The 23,606-nt window shown below is 42.9% G+C and overlaps 2 long non-coding RNA genes across 2 annotated transcripts in view; both read right to left on the reverse strand.

Moving 5' to 3' along the window:
• The window catches only part of LOC109252706 (uncharacterized), a 413,372-nt gene that overhangs the window by 355,190 nt on the left and 34,576 nt on the right, over nt 1–23,606 (reverse strand). The window lies entirely within an intron of this gene.
• LOC109252699 (uncharacterized) lies at nt 6,328–8,846 on the reverse strand. Its single transcript, XR_002074130.2, has 2 exons — nt 8,123–8,846; nt 6,328–7,385 (listed from the first exon to the last, which is right to left on the reverse strand). It is a non-coding gene; the product is annotated as an uncharacterized LOC109252699 (long non-coding RNA).

Consider the following 23,606-nt stretch of genomic DNA (forward strand, 5'->3'; position numbering starts at 1 on the left):
AAAGCGGGGCTCAAACTCATGGACTGTGAGATCATGACCTGAGCTGAAGTTGGACACTTAACCAACTGAGCCACCTAGGCGCCCCTCATGTATTTCTTTTATAATAAACTAACGGTATCATAAATGAATAAAGAAATGCATACATACATGCATACATACATACCAGTGGGTCAATGAAGAAATCAAAGAGGGAATTAAAAAAAATACCTGAAGATAAATGAAAATGGAAACACAATGTTTCCAAATCTTTGGGATATAGCTAATGCTGTTCTAAGAGGAAAGTTTATAGTAACACAGGCATATCTCAAGAAGCAAGAAAAATCTCAGATAAACAATCAAACCAACAAACCCTATGCCTAAGAAACTAGGAAAAAGCACAAACAAAGCCCAAAGTTAGTAGAAAGAAGGAGATGACCACGATTGGAGCAGAAATAAATGAAACAGACTAAAAAGGTAATAGAAAAGACCAATGAAAAAACTAAGAGCTAATTCTTTGAAAAAATAAACAAAATTTATAAACCTTTAGCCAAACTCATCCAAACAACAACAACAACAACAAAATAAAAACAAAAACAAAAACAAAAAAACAAAAAACCTGAGAAGACTCAAATAAAATAAGAAATGAAAGAAGTTATAAGCAATACCACAGAAATACAAAGGATTATAAGAGACTACAGTGAAACATTATATGCCAACAAATTGAACAACCTAGAAGAAATGGATAAATTGGTAGAAAAATACAATCTTCTAAGATTAAATCTGGAAGAAACAGAAAATATGACATTCTGATTACCAGTAACAAAATTAAGTCAATAATGAAAAATCAGCAAGCAAACAAAAAAAGTCCAGGATCACAAAGCTTCACAGGTGAATCCTACCAAACATATAAGAGTTAATACTTACCCTTCTCAAACTACTCTAAAAAACAGAAGAGGAAGGGATTCATTCATTTGAATTCTTCAAATTCATTCTACAAGGCCAGCATTACCCTGATACCAAAACCAAAGACACTACAAAAAAAAAAAAAAAAAAAAAAAGAACATTACAGACCAATATCCCTGATGAACATTGATGTAACAATCCTCAATAAAATATTAACAGACCAAATTCAACTGTACATTAAAGGGATCATTTACCACAACCAAATGCGATTTATTACAGAGATTCAAGAATGGTTCAATATCCACAAATCAATGTGATATGACGCATGAACAAAATGAAGGATAAAAACTATAACATCATCTCAATAGATGCAGAAAAAGCATTTGATAAAATTCTATATCCATTCCTGATTTAAAAACAAAACCCTCAAAAAAAGTGGTTTAGAGGGAACATACCTCAACATAATAAAGGCCATATTTGATAAATGAACAGCTAACGTCATACTCAATGTTGAAAACGTGAGAGCTTTCCCCTTAAAATCAGAAACAAGACAAGAATGTCCACTCTCTCTGCTGTTAGTCATCACAGAATTGAAAGCCCTCGCCACAACAATCAGACGTAAGAAGAAACAAAAGGCATCCAAATTGGAATGGAAGGAGTTAAAGTGTCACCACTTGCAGATGACCTGATAGTATATACAGAAAACTCCAAAAACTCCAACAAAAAACTATTAGAATAAGTGAATTCAGTTAAGTTTCAGGATACAAAATTAATATACAGAAATCAGTTGCATTTCTATACACTAACAGTGAAGTAGCAAGAAGAGAAATTAAGAAAACAACCACATTTTACAAGTGGACCAAAAATAATTCTAGGAATACATTTAACCAAGAAGGTGAGAGACCTGTACTCTGAAAACCATAAGACATTGATGAAAGGAAATGAAGGCAACAAAAATAAAAGGAAAGATACACCATGTGCATGGATTGGAAGAATATTGTTAAAATGTCTATACTAACTGAAGGAATCTACAGACTTAGTGCAATCTCTGTCAAAATACTGATAGTATTTTTCACAGAACTAGAATAATTCTAACATTTGTATTGAACCGCAAATGACCCTGAATAGCCAAACAATCTTGAGAAAGATGAACAAAGCTGGAGATATCCCAATTCCAAATTCCAAACCATACTATAAAGTTAGAGTAATCAAAACAGGCTGGTACTGGCATAAAAACAGACACATAAATCAATGAAATAGAATAGGGAGCCCAGAAGTATCCTCATGCTTACATGGTCAATTAATCCACGACAAGAAAGTCAAGAATATGGAATGGGGAAAAGAAAATCTCCTCAATAAATGGCATCAGAAAAACCAGACAGCTACATGTAAAGGAAAGAAAGTGAACCACTTTCTTATGTTACACACAAAAATAAACTCAAAATGGATTAACGACCTAAATGTAAGACCTGAAACCATAAAACTCCCGAAAGAAAGCAGAGGCAGTACATAAACTTTTGGACATCTCTTAGCAATATTTTTCTGGATCTGTCTCCTCAGGCAAGAGAAACAAAAGCAAAGATAAACAAATGAGACCACATCAAACTAAAAAGCTTCCGCACAATGAGGAAACCATCAATAAAACAAAAAGACAACCTACTGAATAGAAGATATTTGCAAATAACATATCTGAGAAGGGTTAATATTCAAAGTATATAAAGAACACATACAACTCAACACTAAAAAACAAAACAATCTGATTAAAAAGAGAACAGAGGACCTGAATAAAAATTTTTTCCAAAGACGTACAGTTAACTAATAGACACATGAAAAGATGCTCAACATCACTCATCAGTAGGGAAATGGGAATCCAATCACAATGAGCTGTCACCTCGCACCTGTTAGGATGACCAGTATCAAAAAGACAAGAAATAACAAGCGTTGCCAAGGACGTGGAGAAAAAGCAACCCTTGTGCGTTGTTGGTTTGAAATGTTCATTGCTACAGCCACTACAGAAAACGGAATGGAGGTTACTCAATAAATTAAAAACAGAAATATCATACGATCCACTAATTCCATTACTAGGTATTTACCTGAAAAAACTGAAAACGCTAATTTGAAAAAATACATGCATCCCTGTGCATATTGTACCAATATTTGTAGTGACCAAAATATAGAACCAGCCGAAATGTCCATCAGTGAATGAATGGATAAAGAAGAGGTGGGGTATATATACAATGGAATATTACTCCGCCATAAAGCAATCCTACCATTTGGAACGAGACGGATGGAGCTAGAGGGCATTATGCTAAGTGAAATAAGTCGGCCAGAGAAAGGCAGATACCACATGATTTCACTCATATGTGTAATTTAAGAAACAAAAATGAACAAACAGAAACAGACTCATAAATACAGAGTACAAAGTGGTGAATGCTAGGAGTGGGGGTGGGGGTGTGGTGGAGGGGATGGGCAAAACAGGTGAAGGGGATTAAGAGGTACAAACTTCCAGTTAGAAAATAAGTCCCTGGATAAAAAGTACAGCATAGGAAATACAGTCAATAATATTGTAATTACTCTATAAGGTGGCAGATGTTAACTACACTTATGGTGAGCATTTTGTAATGTATATAATTGCTGAATCACTATGTTGTGTACCTGAACGAATATTGTATGTTGACTATACTTCAGTTTCTAATTTAAAAAAAAGAAATAAAAACTCTGTATTGACCTTAGCGTGAATTATGGGTGTTCTTTAGAGGGTGCCTTTTGTCATTTCCTCACTCACAAACTTCTGAAATCCCCACCCTGTCATTTGATGTAGGACCAATATATCACAACGGTCGCTAAATCCATCTGCTGGTTTATTTAGAACACCGGCAGATTTTAATGACATAGTTAAGAAAGCATTTTTAAAAGCAATACCTGCTCTCAACTTCCCCAAATCTCTTGAATGCATTACCATTACAAATGCAAAAAATATATACCTACGTTATTAAAAAAATAACACAGATACAAACTAGATGTCCTCCGATTATCCTCATTCTTTTTTTTTTAAGTGAGATCGAGCCCCACAGTGGGCTCTGAACTGACAAAGCAGAGCCTGCTTGAGATTCTCTCTCTCCCTCTCTCTCCCTGCCCCTCTCCTGCACACACACACACACACACACACACACACACACACACTCTCTCTCTCTCTCTCTCTCTCAAAATAAATACACATTTAAAAAAAGAACGTGGTCAGACTACACATTTATTTATAATTTATTTATAATTTATATTTCTTATTAAAAAATGAGGCAAATGAAAAACCAAGGCATTATGATTTCATATTAGATCATGTGCGCCAGTGTGTGTGGCAGAAAAATGACGGCATGAGTTCCTTGACACTCTTCCTATGGAGAGGAGTGTCCCCACCCCACCAGCTCTGGCCAATGGAGTATAACATAAGTGATGTGAGGCCAGTTCCTGGACCTGACCTTTAAGAAAGGGGTACTTCCTCCCTGCATTCTTAGAATCCAGTCAGTCACCAGGTGAGAAGACTACCATTCGACCATCTTGCCATGAGGAGCCCAAACCACATCGAGAAGCTGTAGAAAATGAGACACTGCGTGCAGAAACAGAGACAGAGGAACATGGAGAAGCCAGACAGGTGCATGAAGGCACCATGGACGCAGATTCTCCAACTCCAGATGCCCCCCTGTGGAAGCGAGACGACCCGCCCAGCTGAGTCCTGTAGAAATTCCTGACCCACACACAACTGTGCACAAAATGGAATGGTTGTTTTAAAGCCACTAAAATGTCTCCTTTTATCTTGACTCCACCTCCTTTGCTTCCTGGAAATTTAAAATGGAGGGTGGGTCAGATCTTAGTGTGTTTCTGGAGAACACGTAAACCACTTTCTTTGTAATAAACAAGTAGACCTCAAATCTCTAAATAGAATGCTGGGAACAATTTCGGGCATTTTTTTTCAATTTCCCAAACGACCCTATTTTTGATGAAGCAAACAGTTATAATTACCTATCAAACTCTAGCTAACTAAAATGGACGTGAATCATCCATTGTGATTGGGACGCCATTAGGATGTTAATTAATTTAATTAAATGCTATAACATAAAGTTAGTCATATACATGTCTTCACTGCTGAACTAAAAACTCCTTCAGGGCAGGAACAATGTCTTCTGCATTTCTGGTATTCCACCAAAAGGCCATACATTTGGCATGATGATAATGCAATCTACCACTAGAAATTAATTATTTTGGTGACATTCAGCATCACCTCCCTCCAGTCTTCGGTTTGAAAGCCCTAAGGCTCTTGACTTGATTTCTGGGTTGCCATAGAATCCTCAGTCTCAATAGTTTTCCAGTGTGATCTAGTCAAACCTCATTATTTCACAGATGAGGAAATTCACCGAGAGGTAAGTGATTTGTTCACATTCAAACAGTGATTTAGCATATAATAAAGCCATTACAAACTTAAAATTACTTCCTTTAACAGATCGCTGGTGGAGGGACCAGGACAGCTGTAGGGTGTTGGAGCTTCTGAGACGTGAAAGGACTGAAGTGTAGGGAGCTGGCAAAAAAAAAGGTAGTTGCAGAGACAGGAGAATCCAGTTATGCTGTAATCCATCGGGAGCACAAACCAATGTGGGCCAATATCGCTCACAGACTTGAAGGGGACAAAATGCGTAAAGACAGAAATGTGAAGGGGCTGCACAGTTATAAAAGGCAATAAAGATTTCTTTCTTTAATTAGTCGTGTAGAGTAAATCATAAAACCAGATATCTCTGCACCGAGACTCTTCATTAACAGCTGTTTATTGTGCTGTGAATTATTGCAGGGTAATGTATGCAAGATGCTAACTTGATGTTTGTGCTTCTGCTTCTCAGATGAACTCGGCTGTCGAAAACGGAGAGCGAACCAGGACGGCAAAAGCTGTCAGCAGATGTGGGAGAGCCAAGTGTCTCTCCACCTTACATTTCCGTTGTGTGGGTTTTGGTAAAAACAGATCAGGATAGTTTAAAAATTAACCAGGTGACAGTACAGGTGTAGATGGTGGGTATGCTTTCTTGAAAAGTCTAAGAAAATCCAGCCTGGGTTTTCTCTCCAGGCCAGAATCACCGCAGGATGAGAGCAAACCCGAAGCCTATCTCTCTCCATGCAGAGCCCAAGACGGACTCAGAATGGTCTATAAAAACACTGAACGGGGGCGCCTGGGTGGCTCAGTCGGTTAAGCGGCTGACTTCGGCTCAGGTCACGATCTCGCGGTCCGTGAGTTCGAGCCCCGCGTCGGGCTCTGGGCTGACAGCTCAGAGCCTGGAGCCTGCTTCCGATTCTGTGTCTCCCTCTCTCTCTGCCCCTCCCCTGTTCATGCTCTGTCTCTCTCTGTCTCAAAACTAAATAAAACGTTAAAAAAAAATTAAAAAAAAAAACACTGAACGATAGGGCTCACGCACAAGAAAGGAAAGTGGCATTTATTTATTTGTACTCCATGCTAATAACAAAACAGCAAAATGAGACTGTTCAGCTCTACGTGGAGCCCGAGGTACGGAAAACTCTTCATGCCCTTAATCAAGGTATAAGCCCCCGTACTTGGAGATGCTACTGTGGAGAGTAAATCCCAACACGTTTGCTTATCAACTCACGGTGGCAATCAACCTTACTGAGCATACAGCATGTGCCAGAAACCACGGAACGCACACATTCTCATGCGTCCTCACCACAGCCCCCAAGGCGGGTATTGCTTTACTTTTAAACATAAAGAATTTCACGCTCACAAAGTTCAAGTATCTCTCTCAAGGTCACATTAGTGACCTATGCCAGTACGTCCGCCCAACAATTCTATAAAGCAGAGAGTGTGATCCTTATTTTAATTATGAGGTAACCGACTTGAAAAGCAGATTATAAAACTCAAAAGAATAGAGATAAGGGTGGCGGACTGGGATTCAACTTCAACAGAGTTGTTTTTTCCACTGTGGCCTTTTCTCCGCAATATGCACCTTACTCTCGCTATTTTATCCTTCAGTTGGATGTCACTTGCACACTAATGATAATTTAAGAGCTTACCGTCCAAAAAAATCTAGGATTCCCCAGCTCAAGACTGGTGTTTACTACCCACGTTATCACAAATGATAAAACACAAGGTGTTCCCAGGGGACTAGAAAGCACTCCTACGGCATCCTTCCAGTATCAGCCAGAGCAGGCTGGCTTGCGCTGTGTAAACAACAGCCATGCAGTCTTACGTAGTTTAACATAACACATGCATAGTCTGGCCGTGGGCCCAGGCCATCCTCCATGGCAGGTGTCCTCCGTGCAGCGACACGGTGATCCAAGTGGCTTTGATCTGGAGGCTCTTCTGTCTCAACATGAGGCCTTCACATTCCCCATGGCAGGGGAAGAAACTGCCCAAAGAGTCCCGAGGGCTTTTCACTGTCTCAGCCTGGGATTGGCATGTGCTCCTCCTCCTTTTCACATTTCATTGACCAGCATCCATGGTCTGCCTCCACCTAACACAGGAAAGACTGGGAAATGTGATCTGCTGTGTGTCCAAGGAAGAGGAAAATAAAAATGAAATTTGGTGAACACATGGCATTGTCTCTGCCACATTATCCTGAAGAAGTAGGTCCAGACTACACACACAGACACACACACAGACACACACAGACACACACACACACACACACACACACACACAAATAGCAAAAGGTTAGGAATTAGCAAGTGAGGCCACAGATTTAGAATTGAATAAATTTTTCTGGACAGAGAGAGACATACAACCTCATTACGATTTATTAATTCAGTTGAGAGGAGGAAAGAGTTAGAAACTACAGATACCAGGAAACAAATTGTTTACGTATGGTGATTAAATAAAGGAAAACTTACATGTAAACATGCAAAGTGATCTTAAGTATTTTATTTAAATGTCAAAAGTGAAAGAAGGGTTTAGGACTGTCTTGCTCTAGAGCAAGACTTTATGCATCTTTTAAGTCATTTACCGTACAACCCAATTGCCCAAATGCTATCGAGTATCTCCTTTTTCATATCATTCAACAAGGTTCTACAGCAAGGCTGAAGAAATCCAGGGACAGTCCCAGCCCTCTGAAAGAGGACATTCCGATAGATGAGAAAAGCAGACATGCCTGAACGAAGAGAACAAGGTCATTTGCGACGGTGTCTCAAAGCGAGCCACGAAAACATCAGGCCTCGAAAGCATCCACTCGGGGCTCCCCAAAGAAGTACACACCTTCCTGGCGTTTTGCGTAGCTTCCAACACAAGATACATTTCTCCTGGTTGCTCCCTTTAATTTCTGCCTGGTGGTGCGGTCCTTCATTCTTCCACGCTGGCTTGGACGTCCCTGTGAAATACTCCAGAGAGGAATGATGCAGAATGAAGAAAGTAGATCACAGAGGCTCGTCTGCCCACTCATCACATACGTCAGCTCTAGCAACACACAGAACCTTCAAGATGAGCTGCTCTCCGCCTCTGTTAGCCCACCTTGCAAGTAAATGACACCTGCCAAAGACTATGAGGGAACTGCCTCTTCCTCACTCGGTCCTAAGGAACATTCTTAGATGTGAAACATAAAGACGGCGTAAGACAGAAATGTACTGATTAATTTCAATGAGCCTTTCAGAAGTCACAGTCTATGCTGAGCAAAGTGATTTTCAGCTGACTTTATCTTATTAGTGAGGACTCTGGGGAAATTTGGTGGGGTAAATCCTTTTCTGCATTACCGTGCAGAGGAAACAGTTTTCATCTTTAAAGCCCTACAAGCGCACATATTTTTTTTTTTCCCAGAACCTAAACCTGGCCTCAGAGAAAGTTCTACTTGGAGAAATCTCATTAATTCCAGTGGTCTGATTTGTCCACAATTTTATGATTCATTTATTTCTGCTAGTTTCTTCCTTAATGTTAGAAAGAGAGAGAGAGAGAGAGAGAGAGAAACAGGGAGAGAGAGGGAAAGCAAGAAAGAGAAAAGAGAGAGAGAGAGAGAGAGAGAGAGAGAGACAGGGAGAAAAAAGGGGGGAAAAAACCCTACCTTCTCCTTTCCCCCAAAATCAACATTTTCAGGACAAAAATAAATTCCATTCTCATGTGATTAATTATGGATCAAACCATGATGTCTTATTTTCTTTATCATGAAACACAAAGATAGGAAAGCTTAGGAAGTTGTCTTGCTTTGTAAATTAATTGTATCCTTTTGGAGGAGTTTTTGGTTACTAAAAGGCCCCCTTTCTAAGTAACTTGGAAGTGGAACTTTTGGAATATTTTTTGTCCTTTTACTGGGGTGAAAGAAAAGTAGGGGCGAAGGGCATAGAGCAGGCATTCTCTCTGCACCCAATTTTATACTTTTTCCTCCCTTTCTGATAATAACCCAAATTCATCTAACTGCCAGGCGTTTGTGGTTAATGAAAGGATATAACTGGAGAGTCTGAGTACCGTTGATCCTTGAACAACACAGAGGTTGGGGTGCTAACCCACGCAGTCAAAAAACCACATATCAGTTTTGACTCTCCCATAACTGAATAGCTTGCTGTTGGCCAGAAGCCTTGCTGATAACATAAAGTTGATTAATACATACTTTGCGTATGTATTACAGACTGCATTCTTACAATAAAGTAAGCTTGAGAAAAAGAAAAATTATTAAGCAAATCATAAGACAAAGTACATTTACAGTACTGTATTCGTAAAAAAAAAAAAAATTCACAAATCCCTGAAGCTCAACCCCCTGTTGGACTCTTGCAATGCCCTCAGGTACTTTATTATATTCCTTATTAAATTCAAAAGAGCAACTTTCTTCCAAATGTCTATAATCTTTACTATCTCTTTTCCTTCATTATTATCTCAATTATCACTGTATGTTAGAAAGATTCTTAATGATGCCTAATTACATGATGGATACATTAAACAACATCATGCTTATATTCAAATAACTTAGTTGGTATTACATTCCCCCTAAGGCCACTGCCACCAGGCTTTGTTTCAGATTTTCTAAATTATTGCAATGATATAATTATCTCTTACACTTTTTCTATTTGTAATTCTCCACCTACCTAGAGTTCAGAAAGGAAAAAGAGACACTAAGTAATATATTGCTTGATTTCTTGTCATATAATTTTTTTAAGTTTTATTTTAAGTAGGCTCCATACCCAACAAGGGGCTCAAACTCACGACCTTGAGATCAAGAGACGCACACTCTATCGACTGAGTCAGCCAGGCGTCCTTCTTGCTGTTTAATATTGACATGCACATAGAGGGTATTACAATCACTGATTGCGATGATCATTATGGACTGTCTTTCTTTTACGCATATAAAGAAATAACTCAAAAAAAAAAAAAAAAGAAATAACTCAAGATTCTCATTGCCATCTCTGATATCGTATGAGCACTGCTGTTGTGACTGTAGGACAAAATGTACACTTTGGTGCTGGCTCCGATTGGCTGCCCCAGTCAGTCTCAGCCTCTTTGTGTCTAAGTAACTTGTAAATGCAATTGCCTTGCCTTGTGTGCAACAAAGCCAGACCCAGGGGGATTTCTAGACCAAAGACCATGCCTTGGGGCTTCAAAGCACTTTCCTCCTACCCTCCCCCCACCAAAATCCTTTCCAATCGGAGCCCCAGTGCCTTTCACGACACAAAGCAATCCCTAGCACAGACTAATTGTAACCTGCTCTCTCTGGCTGCAAACAGAAGGTTTGAGAGAGGCCCAGTGGACTCTAGAAAGACCCCTCTTGAGTCTACATGGATGCAAAAGGCGTTCTGAGGTTTCTCAAATACACTTAGGTGTCATTTTAGCCATGTTCCAAGTGCCAAACTAAGATACAGAAAAAGACAGACAAAGTCTTGCCTTGATGCTACGTATAATCCAGTCAGGGCGAATGCATTTACCAAGCCATCTCAGCACCGACGAAGTCTTGTGGTAGAGTTGGGGGGAGCCCTGCCTGGTTCTATGAGAACAAACACCTGAGGAATGGGAAGGTACCTGGGGGTTCTTCCTGCAGATAACAGACTCAGGTTGGAAGGACATATAAATCCAGTGGAGAAGCACTCCGGGCGGAGGGAGCAGCACCCCCTGAAGACATCAAGTACGAGAGATACTAGTGCCTGTGACATAATTCTGTATCATCAGTCCTTAGGGGAGGCACAGTCCAAACAGGAAAAGTTTTTGCATGGTCTGCAAACATTTTATGCTTATTCTTTATTCAACAGAAAGCCATGGATAAATGTTGACAGAGGAATGAGATGATCAGGAAGAATCATTTATGTTTGGTGTTGGGTAGATTAATTCGACAACCAAGTGTTAGAAGCCTACTGTGTGTCAGGCCCTCTAGAGGAAGTTATAAATATTAACATGAGCTAGATCTGTTCCGGCCTTTCCGTTGCTTCTAGTCCAGTCACTGTAGGCAAAAGCATGAAGGAAAGGAGGAGTCAGAAATGGACGCAGAGTTTCTGACTCGGGCAGCTGGGTGAGCACGGTGGTGCCATTTGCAGAAATAGGGCGTGGAGGGAAGAAGGTAATATAATGAGTTTGGGACGTCTTTTCTTTAAAGGGCCTACCAAGGAGCTAAGGGGAAATGTACAACAGGTACAACTCACACCGGAAATACCAGTTTGGAGTCATCGGCATCTAGGTGTTTGTGTCATCGGGAGTTTGGCCAACTCCAGCCAGGAGGCCACATCCAGACCAAAGCCTCTTTGTGTACGGCCCTCAGTCACTACTCCGTGCACTAACGCTGCAAGCCACAGTCCCAATTTCTCCCACCTGCAGCGCCTGCCCTGGGACCGGGGGCCACCCACCCCCCCCATCCCCATCCCCGGGGCACCACACACTCCTGCCTGCCCACCAGGCCCGACCCACCGGAGCCAGAGAACGTCTCCAGCTGAAGGCAGGAATGCCTCAATGTAGACAGTGAACAGGACCACAGAGGGGCGAGCGTTTCCTTTTTTATCCTCTATGTCCCTACCTAATATATGTGATTTTGATCAAAGTGCACATCGAAACCTAAATCATTCACTATCTGGCCCTTCAAAAGAAAAAAAAAAAAGTTTGCCAACTCCAGGTTTAAACTGAATTAGGAGGGGGGCCTGGGTGGCTCAGTCAGTTGAGCATCCGACTTCGGCTCAGGTCATGATCTTTCTGTCTGTGAGTTCGAGCCCCGCGTCCGGCTCTGTGCTGACAGCTCAGAGCCTGGAGCCTGCTTTGGATTCTGCGTCTCCCTCTCCCTCTGTTCCCCGCCCTGGCTCACACACTGTCTCTCTCTCTCTCAAGAGCAGAGATTAAAAAATAAATAAAAATAAACTGAATTAGGATACTGAAGATAACTAATCTTTGTATGTGATGCCACTAAAATTGAACTCCGATTAACAGACATAATCTCAGCCTATGCAGAGGTTGTAAACCGGAAATAATGACAACTGAACATGACATTCCACACAAGGCCTTCACTCCACCCTCCTCTCCTTTCTAATCTGGAAAAAGAAAAATAAAAATTAATCAGGATAACCGAATCCCTCCTTGAGGATAACTGTAAGATAACTTGTCCTCGATGCTTCATACTTTGGGTTGAACGTCTCTCGGAGATTTATTAGTGCACATTGCTTTCCATTCAAGTGAGTTTTTAAATCATATTGATGAAGTTTTAGGGTGATATTGGGCTGGTCCAGGGCCGAGGGCCAAGAAAAGAATTCTTGAAGACGTCTTTGGTGCAAAAAGGGGATTTTATTAAAGCACGGAGACAGGACCCGTGGGCAGGAAGAGCTGTATGGGGTTGTGACGGGTAACTCATTATATACCCTCAGATTGGGAGGGGGTGAGGGATAGACTGAGTCTCTAAGGCATTTTGGAAGCAAGGTTTCCAGGACCTTGAGGGGCTAGCTGTTACTAGGGAAATGCCACTCACTACAGTTTAACAAAATCTCAGTCATGAGACCTTTCAGATGCATACTGGGGGGCCATAAGCTTCGAGTATGATTGCCAGCATATATCTCGCTGCATTTGAGATAAAGGAAGTACGCTTACAGGATCCTCGAGGTTCAATGTTAAGCTAAAGTTCTCTTTTGCATCCAGGAAAGTGTCATCATTGAGGCAGCTGAGCTCCTAGAGGGAGGTCACTGCCTGTTTCAAGGACTTGTCAATGGGCTAAAGGCAGTAAGGGAATTTAATTTTTCATCTGCCTTAGTTTCCCCCATCACCATGGCCAGCACTTACACCCCTTTCCTTTGTTCTTGGGCAGCCAGGTGTCTCCGGGGACTGTCACATACACTCCACCTGGGGGAGGGGACGGGGTGCCAGCCTGTATTCTGTCCTCAGCTTGCCCCACGCTCCCTCATCACCATGAGGATAGCAATCCACTTGTAAAAGCAAGAAATTGAGGTGCCGTGTCTTTGGCAACAAAACAACCTGAAAAGTTAAAAACTAACCGGTTGTGTCTCTGGTTATTTTGGTTTCCACAATTCCAGACGGCCAATATAGCCGGTACACTTTGTCGGACATCAGAAGAGCTAAGTCATGCAGACCAAGAAGTGAAAGAGTGTGAGAAGCGTGTGGGAGGTAATTAAATGCTATTAGAGGCAAACGGAACCTAATTTGACCGAATAGCCAAGTGCGGCATGGTCTTTTGAAAACATTTCCAAATACAGGAATCAAATTTGATCCTGTAAGTCCTCCTTTAGGATGCATGTTTATTCAAAGAACAGATGGGGAGGAAAATCAGAAAAAGACTTTGGTCAACCCACATAAAACAGCATATTTGAGTGTGGGCATGAAGGGAAAGGAGTTTTGGAAGGATTTTCATTTGTTTGATGTGTGAGATAGACTTGGGAAGTGGAAAGGCACCGGCTTTATTTAATCTCTTCTAAGGAGGAGATTCAGAAGGCTATTAAAAAAAAGTTCCCTTAGTAAACACATACCTCTATGCTCTCACATCTTTGGTATTTTTCCGGTATAAAAAAGTGGGGGGTTTCCAGGACAAGCATTACTGGGTACTCTGGACAGGAAGAAATTTTACGAATGAACATAAACCTACCATCCACAAACTGAGCTTTTTTAGGGTTTGAAAATTTTCAATCAATCTTCTTTGGATGAGGTCATGCCCCTGCGGGTCTTATATATACTTCCAATTGGTAAGGACCAAAATGGACATCAGCAGAGGGAACACCAACTGAAAACAGGCTTCTTGCTGACAGGGCTGATGACCTCCCTACCCAATCCCAAAGGTCTCCCCCCCGTATCACAAGAAAACTGTTTCTTGGGAGATGCCCACATTGTCACTGCATGTCAGAAAAACCTGGCTATAAACAAGTACTTAAATCTAAGTGTAAGCTTTGATGGCTGCTTAAAGCAAATTGAGCTTTTGAACCCGAGGAGGTGTACTCCTTTGAAATATTGGCATCAATCTGGAGCCCAACACAAATAAGAAACAACAGGGGGGAAGACTCTGGACGAGGAATCATAATGGAAAAGGAATTGCCCGCTGGTTGGTAACATTTCCATATGGACACAGCAGCAAAACAATAAAAGATCAAAGAGCAACCCAAAGAAGAAGGGATGTTCAGCCTCATAATTGTGCATGTGTGTGAACACACAGCCTTCTGTAAGGATAATGGCAGAAACATGTTTTTGCAAGTGAGGTTCAGTGTATAGCCGAATAATGGGAGTGCCCGGCTGAACCTCAAAATGCAAAAAATCGACTCCTCATTTGTAAAAGATGCTCCTGACTAATGGTATCTCAAATTTGGAGTAACATGTAACAGATGCTTTTTAAAAAAAAAAATAAAAATTAATGTTTATTCATTTTTGAGAGACAGAGCATGAGTGGGGGTGGGGGGGGGGGAGGAGGGGGGCGGACACAGAATCCGAAGCAGGTTTCAGGCTCTGAGCTGTCAGCACAGAGCCCGAACTCACGAACCAAGAGATCATGACCTGAGCCGAAGTTGGATGCTTAACTGACTGAGCCACCCAGGCTCCCCAGATGCCTTTTTTTTTTTTTTTTAACATTGTAAAGTATAATAACTTTCATTCTAAAGCACAGAAAAGTGAATCAAGAAAACAGATCTGTTTTTTCAAGTGAGGCTGTTCATAATGACCCCGAAAAGTATAACCAATGTCCCTGTTCACAAGATTGACCTTTGAAGAGTTTCCTAGGGCTACAGATAAAAGTTTAAGGCTGAACACGGAGAGCAAACAAGAACATTCAGTGCTTCCGTTTCAAAGTCTTACATCTAAATTTCACAAGGTTCTCAGGAGGGAATGTATGGTCAAGCCCCATCAACCAATGGCATTTTGTGGCCAAAGCCCAGGGCAAAAGAATTTCACCCACCCTTACACTAAGAGCTGAGGTGCAAACAAACTTACCATATCCTTTTAAGTATTAGCGACAAATAACAAAATCTGTTATTTTTTTTTACTACTGTTCCTTCACAAGGAACAGTTTCCTTCTTTGTAAGAGGAGAAGAGCTCTCCCTAGACATCTCTAATTGGGGAAATCACTCCATTTCCTGTTCAAGGAGGTTAGTGAGCCCGCTTTCATAAAAACAGCCTGCCTCACTCTACCTGGACCACATTCTCCCAGAACTGAAAACTTTTAAACAAATTAAATATCTGGCAATAATGATGTGCTGTTAGCCACAATTAACACATACGAACAAAACAGGAAGAGATGAAATTAGAAAATGCAAAAGAAGGGGCTCCTGGGTGGCTCAGTCGGTTGAGCGTCTGACTTCGGCTCAGGTCACGATCTCACGGTCCGTGAGTTCGAGCCCCGCGTCGGGCTCTGGGCTGATGGCTCAGAGCCTGGAGCCTGCTTCCGATTCTGTGTCTCCCTCTCTCTCTGCCCCTCCCCCATTCATGCTCTGTCTCTCTCTGTCCCAAAAATAAATAAACGTTAAAAAAAAAAAAAAAAGAAAAAGAAAATGCAAAAGAAGCATGGCACATCTCAAAATATATCATTGTAGGGGCGCCTGAGTGGCTCAGTCAGCTGAGTTGAGCCTCTGACTTCAGCTCAGGTCATGATCTCATGGTTCACAGGTCTGAGCCCCACATCACGCTCTGTGCTGACAGCTCGGAGCCTGGAGCCTGCTTCGGATTCTTTGTCTCCCTCGCCCTCTGCCCCTCCCTGGCTTGTGCTCTCTCTCTCTCAGAAGTAAACATGAAAAAAAAAAATGACTAAGACACAACCAAGAAACCAAGGCACATCTAATCACATTAGATTTGTTGTTCACAATCACCTGGGGTTTTAGAGCCTCAAAGGGCTTTGCAACCTTCCGTCAACCCATCTCCCCAGTGCAGCTTCCATTGTTGGATGAGCACACCGAGGCATAAAGGTAACGATTTGCCCTTCTGCGGTCAAGTCGGAGGTCCAGTCCAGAAAAGTCAAGTAAGTTCAAAGCAGAACCAATGTGTGGGCCCTGGGCTTGGGATCTGCCCTTCATTCTACAGTGGGGCTCACTGGATTGGACGTTTTTTTTAACACGAGAGCGTGTAACAACGTATCACCAGCTCTAGGTATTTTTCATTAATCGCCTTTTCATTAAACTTTCCCTTTTGCTCTCACTACAAGCCAAACGGAAGTAAACGCTTTCCCCCTTGCTATATTCCTGATCTCCCTGTTCTACTGCCCACATGCCTTCATTTAGGGACTCAGTGTTTGCTTTTAGAATAATCCTTCCTTACGGTTTGCAGAATGAATTTGGTTAAGAGTGGTTGTGTCTGGAGTGGGGGTAGGGGGACAGGGGTGGTTAAGAACAGTATCAAATCCAAGAACTCCAGTTTAAGCAATTTTATAAACCTTAAAAATGTCAGTTAAATCACCGATTCGATAGGAAGTTTTAACAAAGTGAGAGAGTAATTGTGGGCTTTTCCACATGCTTTTTTTCCTGGCTCACCTTCCAGCTGCTATGCAGGGTAATCAAGGTGGGTGTGCATTTTCCGCCAAGCCTTGGGGCGCTGTATCCCAGCTGCCAATATTCTCCTAGGGTCAGTGAGCAGGCATACAGCTCATTCCATTTGTAACCGGGAGAAAGAGAGCTCCCCAGGGAAAATGTGCACTCTCCATATGTTCAGCCCTGTGCAATGGTCTAGGTGAATCACAGTCGGGGAGAGAGAGGGAAAAAAGGATGTGTCCTGACACTTTATTTCCTCCGAGATATCGGAATGTCATTTCCAGGGCTGGTGCAATGCCTTAAACGGCCCGCTAATCTGATCCAGCCAGGGAGATGGGATGCTTTTAAGAGCCTTCCATTAAGTGCATCTGAATTCTATTGCTAAGGCTTCCACCAAACTACCAAAAAAAAAAAAAAAAAAAAAAAAAATGCTTTGATGTGTAGCTCTTCCAAGTGCTGTACGAAATTCAGAACCTCCTCCCCCAGTGCCTGCCCCTCCCCTCCTTCCCTGCTCCATCCACGGTCCTCCCAGCGCGCGGAGCTGGGCCACGCCGTATGCCTTCCTGCCCATCTGAACAGCAGTTGCTGAAAAAGCGAAGCCAAAAGAAACAGCCAATAAAAACAGAAACAGCTGTAACAATTTTGCACAGCGTGATCTTGATTTCCTTGAGTTTTGTATTTTTGCCTCTTTTTGCTTGCTCTGTCTCTCTCTCCCCAGCTCCATTGTTCATATATTACACCTTCAGCGTTGGGGCCCGAAATGGAGCCAGAGATCCATCCTTTCCCCGTCTGCCAGCCGCTGTAATTCAGAAACGAGGCAGAAGTCCATTTTGAATACGCAGCTCCCAAAAGAAGCCGGGCCAACGGGAGGCTGAAACTGACAGGGTGAGTTGAAAATCGCCACCAAAGACAGGTGTAAAGTTTTTTTTGTTTTTGTTTTTTTCAAAAACAGAACAGACCCGGCTCTCAAACGTGCCTCTCCCTCCTCAGGCCGGTCAGTGGGTGTCCCCGCCGTCCGTGGAGCCCACGGAAACCACCCTTCGCATTTCAGCCCTGTGTGTGTGTTCTCGCCTCTCCAAGTGAAACCTGTCCTCAAGGCTTTACTGCGCTGGTTTTTACAGTGGCCTCATTTTACACCCATCTCCCCAAACTCCACCATGGAAAGGTAGCTTGTAGATTGCACAAAGCTACCGGAGGAATGATAGGAGTGGTTTCAGAAAAGGGGGGAAAGAACAACTCCCAGAAAAGGAGAGACAGACAGCAGGCTGTGATCAGTGCCTTCTTTCCTGGCTGTGCAGGCTGGCGAGCCCTGAGAATGTTTGTCCTCCCCCAGAATGCGCTCAGAATCAGACACGCTCCGTTTGTCCCTACCTTCAGCAGGTACTGTGTCCCAAACCCACGTTCCGGCCAAAAGGCTTGTAGCAGGTGGCACTGACCTCTAATGGTTATAAAAGCCTCTTTTAGGGGCACCTGGATGGCTCTGTCGGTTAACCGTCTGACGCTTGGTTTCGGCTCAGGTCAGGATCTTGCGGTCTGTGAGTTCGAGCCCCACATCGGGCTCTGCGTTGACAGTGAGGACCCTGCTTGGGATTCTCTTTCTCTCTCCTTCTCTCTCTCCCTTCCCCTGCTCACTCTCTCTCGACATAAATAAACTTAAAAAACAAGCCTCTTTTACTTTAGTTGTTTTTTTTAATGTGTTGGGTGGTAGAGGTTGTTTTGTTTCCCTCCAGCTGCTGTCTTTCTTGACCCATGTTCTGGAAGCAGCCCCAGACGGAAGCAGAGCGGGACCCGGGCGAAGCACAACGGAGAACGGGCTGAAATAAGAGCCCTTTCATGGTGGCACGGCCCTGTTTTTCAGATGGTGTGAAGCAGATCTGTAGTTTATTATTAATAATAGCACATGCGTGACACCACATCTTCAAAGGGCTGCGCAAACATTAATTCTTTTGTGATGTGGAAAAAAGCAGCGGCAGCATCTTTTTAAAGTGAATCTCCCAGTCTTCTGGACCGGGGTGAAAAAACAGAGTTCCAGCTCGAGATGAATGAATCAAACCCTGGAGGTCTGAGATCTGCGTCCAATTGAGAAGCGCTTTGAAAAAAAAAAAAAAAAAATCAGGAGTTTTATCTGAACTCTAGCATGTTCCAAATCCTACCCTCTTTCACACTCACATGGAAGTCTTTCGAAGACAAGCTGTGGGATCTTTGTTCCAGGAATAAAACAAACAGCATAAAAGAGAGCAGAACAGAGCAGAATGAATGAATTTTCTACAATGCCGAAATGTGATCTGAGGTCTCTAGAAAAAAAGAAAAAAAAAAGAATTCTTCTCACCAGTTTGGCAAAGCTTGTCCTTCAATTTCATTTGATGTGTGCTTTCTTTGTCAAAGTCACAATCTTCTGTTAAAAGCCACAATTAATATCCCATTTTGCAGAAACAGAATCCAGAGGCCTAGAGGCCTCATCTGCCACTGGAGTTCCCCAAAAGCTTTTCCCTTGAATATTCAAAAGTCTAGCACTTGGTGGTTACAAAGGAATAAACATAGGGGTGCCCGGGGGGCTCAGTTGGTTAAGCGTCCAACCTCTGCTCAGGTCATGATGTCTCCGTTCGGTTCACGAGCTCAAGCCCCGCATCAGGCTCCGTGCTGACAGCTCAGAGCCTGGAGCCTGCTTTGGATTCTCTGTCTCCCTCTCTCTCTGCCCTTCTCCTGCTCCTGCATGCTCTCTCTCTCAAAAATGAAAACATTAAATTTTTATTTATTTATTTAAAAAAAATTTTTTTTAACGTTTTATTTATTTTTGAGACAGAGAGAGACAGAGCATGAACGGGGGAGGGGCAGAGAGAGAGGGAGACACAGAATCGGAAGCAGGCTCCAGGCTCTGAGCCATCAGCCCAGAGCCTGACGTGGGGCTCGAACTCACGGACCGCGAGATCGTGACCTGAGCTGAAGTCGGCCGCTTAACCGACTGAGCCACCCAGGCGCCCCTAAATTTTTTTTTAAAAAGGATAAACATAATATATGCGTGCCTGTGACAAGGCACAATTACAAAGTGAAAAGTAAAAAACCACTGCCTCACGTAGGTATTAGAACATCACCAATCAGCTGGCAGCTGCATTTCCTCTCCTTTCTGCCCCTTGCCGTCCTGACAGGGGTCATCACTTCTGCCAGGCTGATTGCATCCACAGCCCTCATTAATGTCCTCCTATGGCCTCTATCCTAGAACGTCATCCCTTCCCGCTCTAAGGCTACGCTTCGCAATGTGCCTGGCATTTTCCAATAGGATATAAGCAAAGGAAACAGAAGTAGAGCTTTGGAAAGTACACACACATTCCTGTTGGCCCTTTGCAGGATCGCTCTCACTGATTCCTTCCCTCGGGGCCCCATCATGAGAACAGGACCAGACTAGCCAGCTGGATGGCGACAGACACACAAAGCAGAGCTATGTCGCCCTAGGTCATGGCCATCCTAGATCAGCCAACAGCCGAGCCAAGAACATGTGTCAGCCAAGATTACCAGAACCACCCAGCAAACCTGTAGCCCCCACGGAAGTACGAGGGAGCCCAGGTCAGGTCAACCGAGCAGTGGCAAGGTCAGATGAACACAGCTGACAGTGAGCTATATACATATTACATGATTCTTTATTTATTTAAAAAAAATGTTTTTAATTTATTTTTGAGAGAGAGAGAGAGAGCGAGTGAGCGAACGAGTGGCAAAAGGGCAGAGAGACGGGGAGACACAGAACCCGAAGCAGGCTCCAGGCTCTGAGCTGCCAGCATAGAGCCCAACGCGGGGCTCAAACTCACAACCCGTGAGATCATGACGTAAGCCAAAGTCAGATGCTTAACCAACTGAGCCACCCAGGTGCCCCACGTGTTTCTTTCTTTCAGTCACCAAGTTTCATGGTGGTTGTGTGCAGTATTTTTTTTTTGGCATTATTTATACAATTCCCTTCCTCCTTTTGAAAAAGTCACTGATGCATACAGTGTTAAAAAGTGTATTTCTTGGCCCCGTTGTTTTATCTTATTCAGTCTTTCATAATTTTGCCACATGTTTTCCTTTGTGACTTGTGTTTTTCACCTATCATTATACTTCTTACTTCCATTCACATCATGTCATGTATAGTGATTTGTTCCCATAGTGTTAATTAATCTTTGTGAATTTCAATTGCTTTCTCCATTCTTCTATGCATGGACATTGGATTTCCTATTGAAAGACATTGGGATTGCCATCAGTTTGGGTTATTACAAACAAACCCACTCAAAAATGTCTCCTAAGAGGGGCACCTGGGTCGCTTGGTTGGCTAAGTGTCCGACTTCGGCTCAGGTCATGACCTCATGGTCCGTGTGTTCGAGCCCCGCGTCGCGTTCTGTGCTGACAGCTCAGAGCCTGGAGCCTGCTTCAGATTCTGTGTCTCCCTCTCTCTCTGCCTCTCCCCTGTTCACACTCTGTTCCTCTCTCTCAAAAATAAATAAACATTAAAAAAAATGTCTCGTAAGAGCACATTTCCAACTTTCTCTAGAGCTAATATACCTGGGACTACAATAGCAGGACTGTGGGATAGGAGAATGTTCAAATTTTGACACAAACACCAAATTGTCTTCCAGGTTGGTAGTAGGAACTTACAAGTTCTTACCCCATCACCCATCTGCAGGAAACCATTAAAAGCAGCAGGAGCATGTAGGGGCCCTTTGGGGAGGCTTCAATGACCCGGTCCCGGAAGCGACACATAACCCCTCTGGTCACAAGTCACGGCTCACACACAAACACAGGGCTATTCCAGCGCAAGGGTCCCTGGGAAATGTAGTCCAGGAAGAGGAGGCAATGATCTGACCACCTCCTCAGTCCATGACATAGCTTCAAATCCTTCGAATACTAAAGTATCTTTTATTAGATAAGGACCCCACACATTCATGGAAAGTTTCTTACTTTTGCATGCTTACCAACTCTTTAGGGAAATTAGATCAATTATCATTATCCTCATTTTATAAGTAAGGAAAGTAGGGCTCCAAGTGGTTAAATGACTTGCCCAAGGTCACAAAGTTAGTAATTTGCTAGAGACAAAGTGTGATAGTAAGTCTTTTTCCCCAAAGTCTTGTCCTATTTCTAGTATAATTAACCTTTCTTTCCCCAAATATTCATTCATCCAACTGAAATTAAGTTTTGTAGGACTACTGCATGACTATTGCTCTGTGCTTCATTCCAAAAATTAAAAAAAAAAGGAACATCACAAGGATCCGGTCACCGGAAGCCTACAGCGTTGAGTTTTCGAGCCGTTCTGGGCCGCTCCCTACCTGTGGGCTCCATTTCCTCACTTTTTACTCACAGCTCAGTCCACTCATGCTAAGTTTACCAGTAATTTCCAGTTGGGTGAATACGGTGGATGGAGCTCAGTTCTCATCCTACCTGAACACTGTCAAATCATCCCAAATGATGACCCATCTCTCGTTGTAAACTTCTCTTCAATTCCCACGATCCCACACCATACCGAGCCTCTTCCTCCCTGTTTAACTCTTCTTATCCTCCTCTAACCAGTCTTTGCCTCTGGAGGATACCCTAACCCTGCCCACCAGAACCACATCTTTCTTTAAAGACCTAAACGAGGGGCACCTGGGTAGCTCAGTTGGTTGAGCATCTGACTCTTGATATCAGCTCATGATCCCATAGTCATGGGACTGAGCCCCATGTTGGGCTCTGCGTTGAACGTGGAGGCTGCTTGAGGTTCTCTCCCCCCCCCCCCCACTCACTCTCCCTTGCTCACATGTGTGCACGCTCTCTCGAAAATAAAAAAAAACCCAAACGAAAGCTCATCTTGGTGAATTTTCACCTAATTCCCGGGCAAACAGAAAGATCTCCTATGATCTGCAAAACTTTATTCTGAGATCTTTCACAGCACTGACCACATTCCACCTCGTAGGAGTCATCCAGTTATCTCAGGACTTTCCAGTTGAACTGAATTCCTTCGAGACTCAGTCCTGGCGTGTCTTGTCTTTGCCGTCTGCAGCCTCATTTTTGGCTGAAGACCTTCATAAATGCTGCCTCCTCTACCTGGAAGATTTTTTACCTGGTTAATTCCCGTCATCTTTCTCAGTGAAAGTCATCTCTTCAAGGAGGCCTCCCCAGACCCTGACGTGAGCTCAGGTCCCCTTGTTATGTGTACGTGTGGCACCCTGTACTTTTCCCTCCTGGCACTTGTCACAGTTGGAGTGCAACATTCAACTGTGAAATTCATTTCATTTCTATTGATTCTATTAAAAGTCAAGTCCTGAGATCACAGCGTCCAAATGTGTACTCTTTATGGATATATGTTCTTTGCATATAGTAGCCCTTCATTAGATGTTTGTTGAGTGAAATTTTATTACTGCAGCATGAAATCTCAATGAGGTTTTTTTTAAGTTTATTTACTCACTTTGAGAGAGCGAGTGAGCAGGGGAGGGGGAGAGAGAGAGAGGGCATATCTCAAGCAGGCTCTGCACTGCCAGCACAGACCCCAATGCAGGGCTCGAACTCACGAGCAGCAAGATCATGACCTAAACTGAAATCAAGAGCTGGATGCCCAACCAAATGAACCACCCAAGAGCCCCTCAATGGGTTTTTAGACGTTCTCTCTCATATGACTTACAGTTGACTAAACTCATCATTTTTTTTCCTACCTAAACTCTAGAGCCTGATTATTTGGTGGATCTCATTACAGAACTGTAAATACGTGTGCTCTTAAACATCATCTTACAAGATTAAACCCACTGGATTTGCGTCCCATTATTCCACCCATACCATCCCTGCAGCTTCCATGTCCTCTGGCAATGTGATAATCAAGTCACTGTCAAAGTGCTAACCAGGACAAACTAGAGCCA

Source organism: Panthera pardus, unplaced genomic scaffold (genome assembly GCF_024362965.1).
Source record: "Panthera pardus isolate Hobbes unplaced genomic scaffold, ASM2436296v1 HiC_scaffold_17, whole genome shotgun sequence".
NCBI lineage: Eukaryota > Metazoa > Chordata > Mammalia > Carnivora > Felidae > Panthera > Panthera pardus.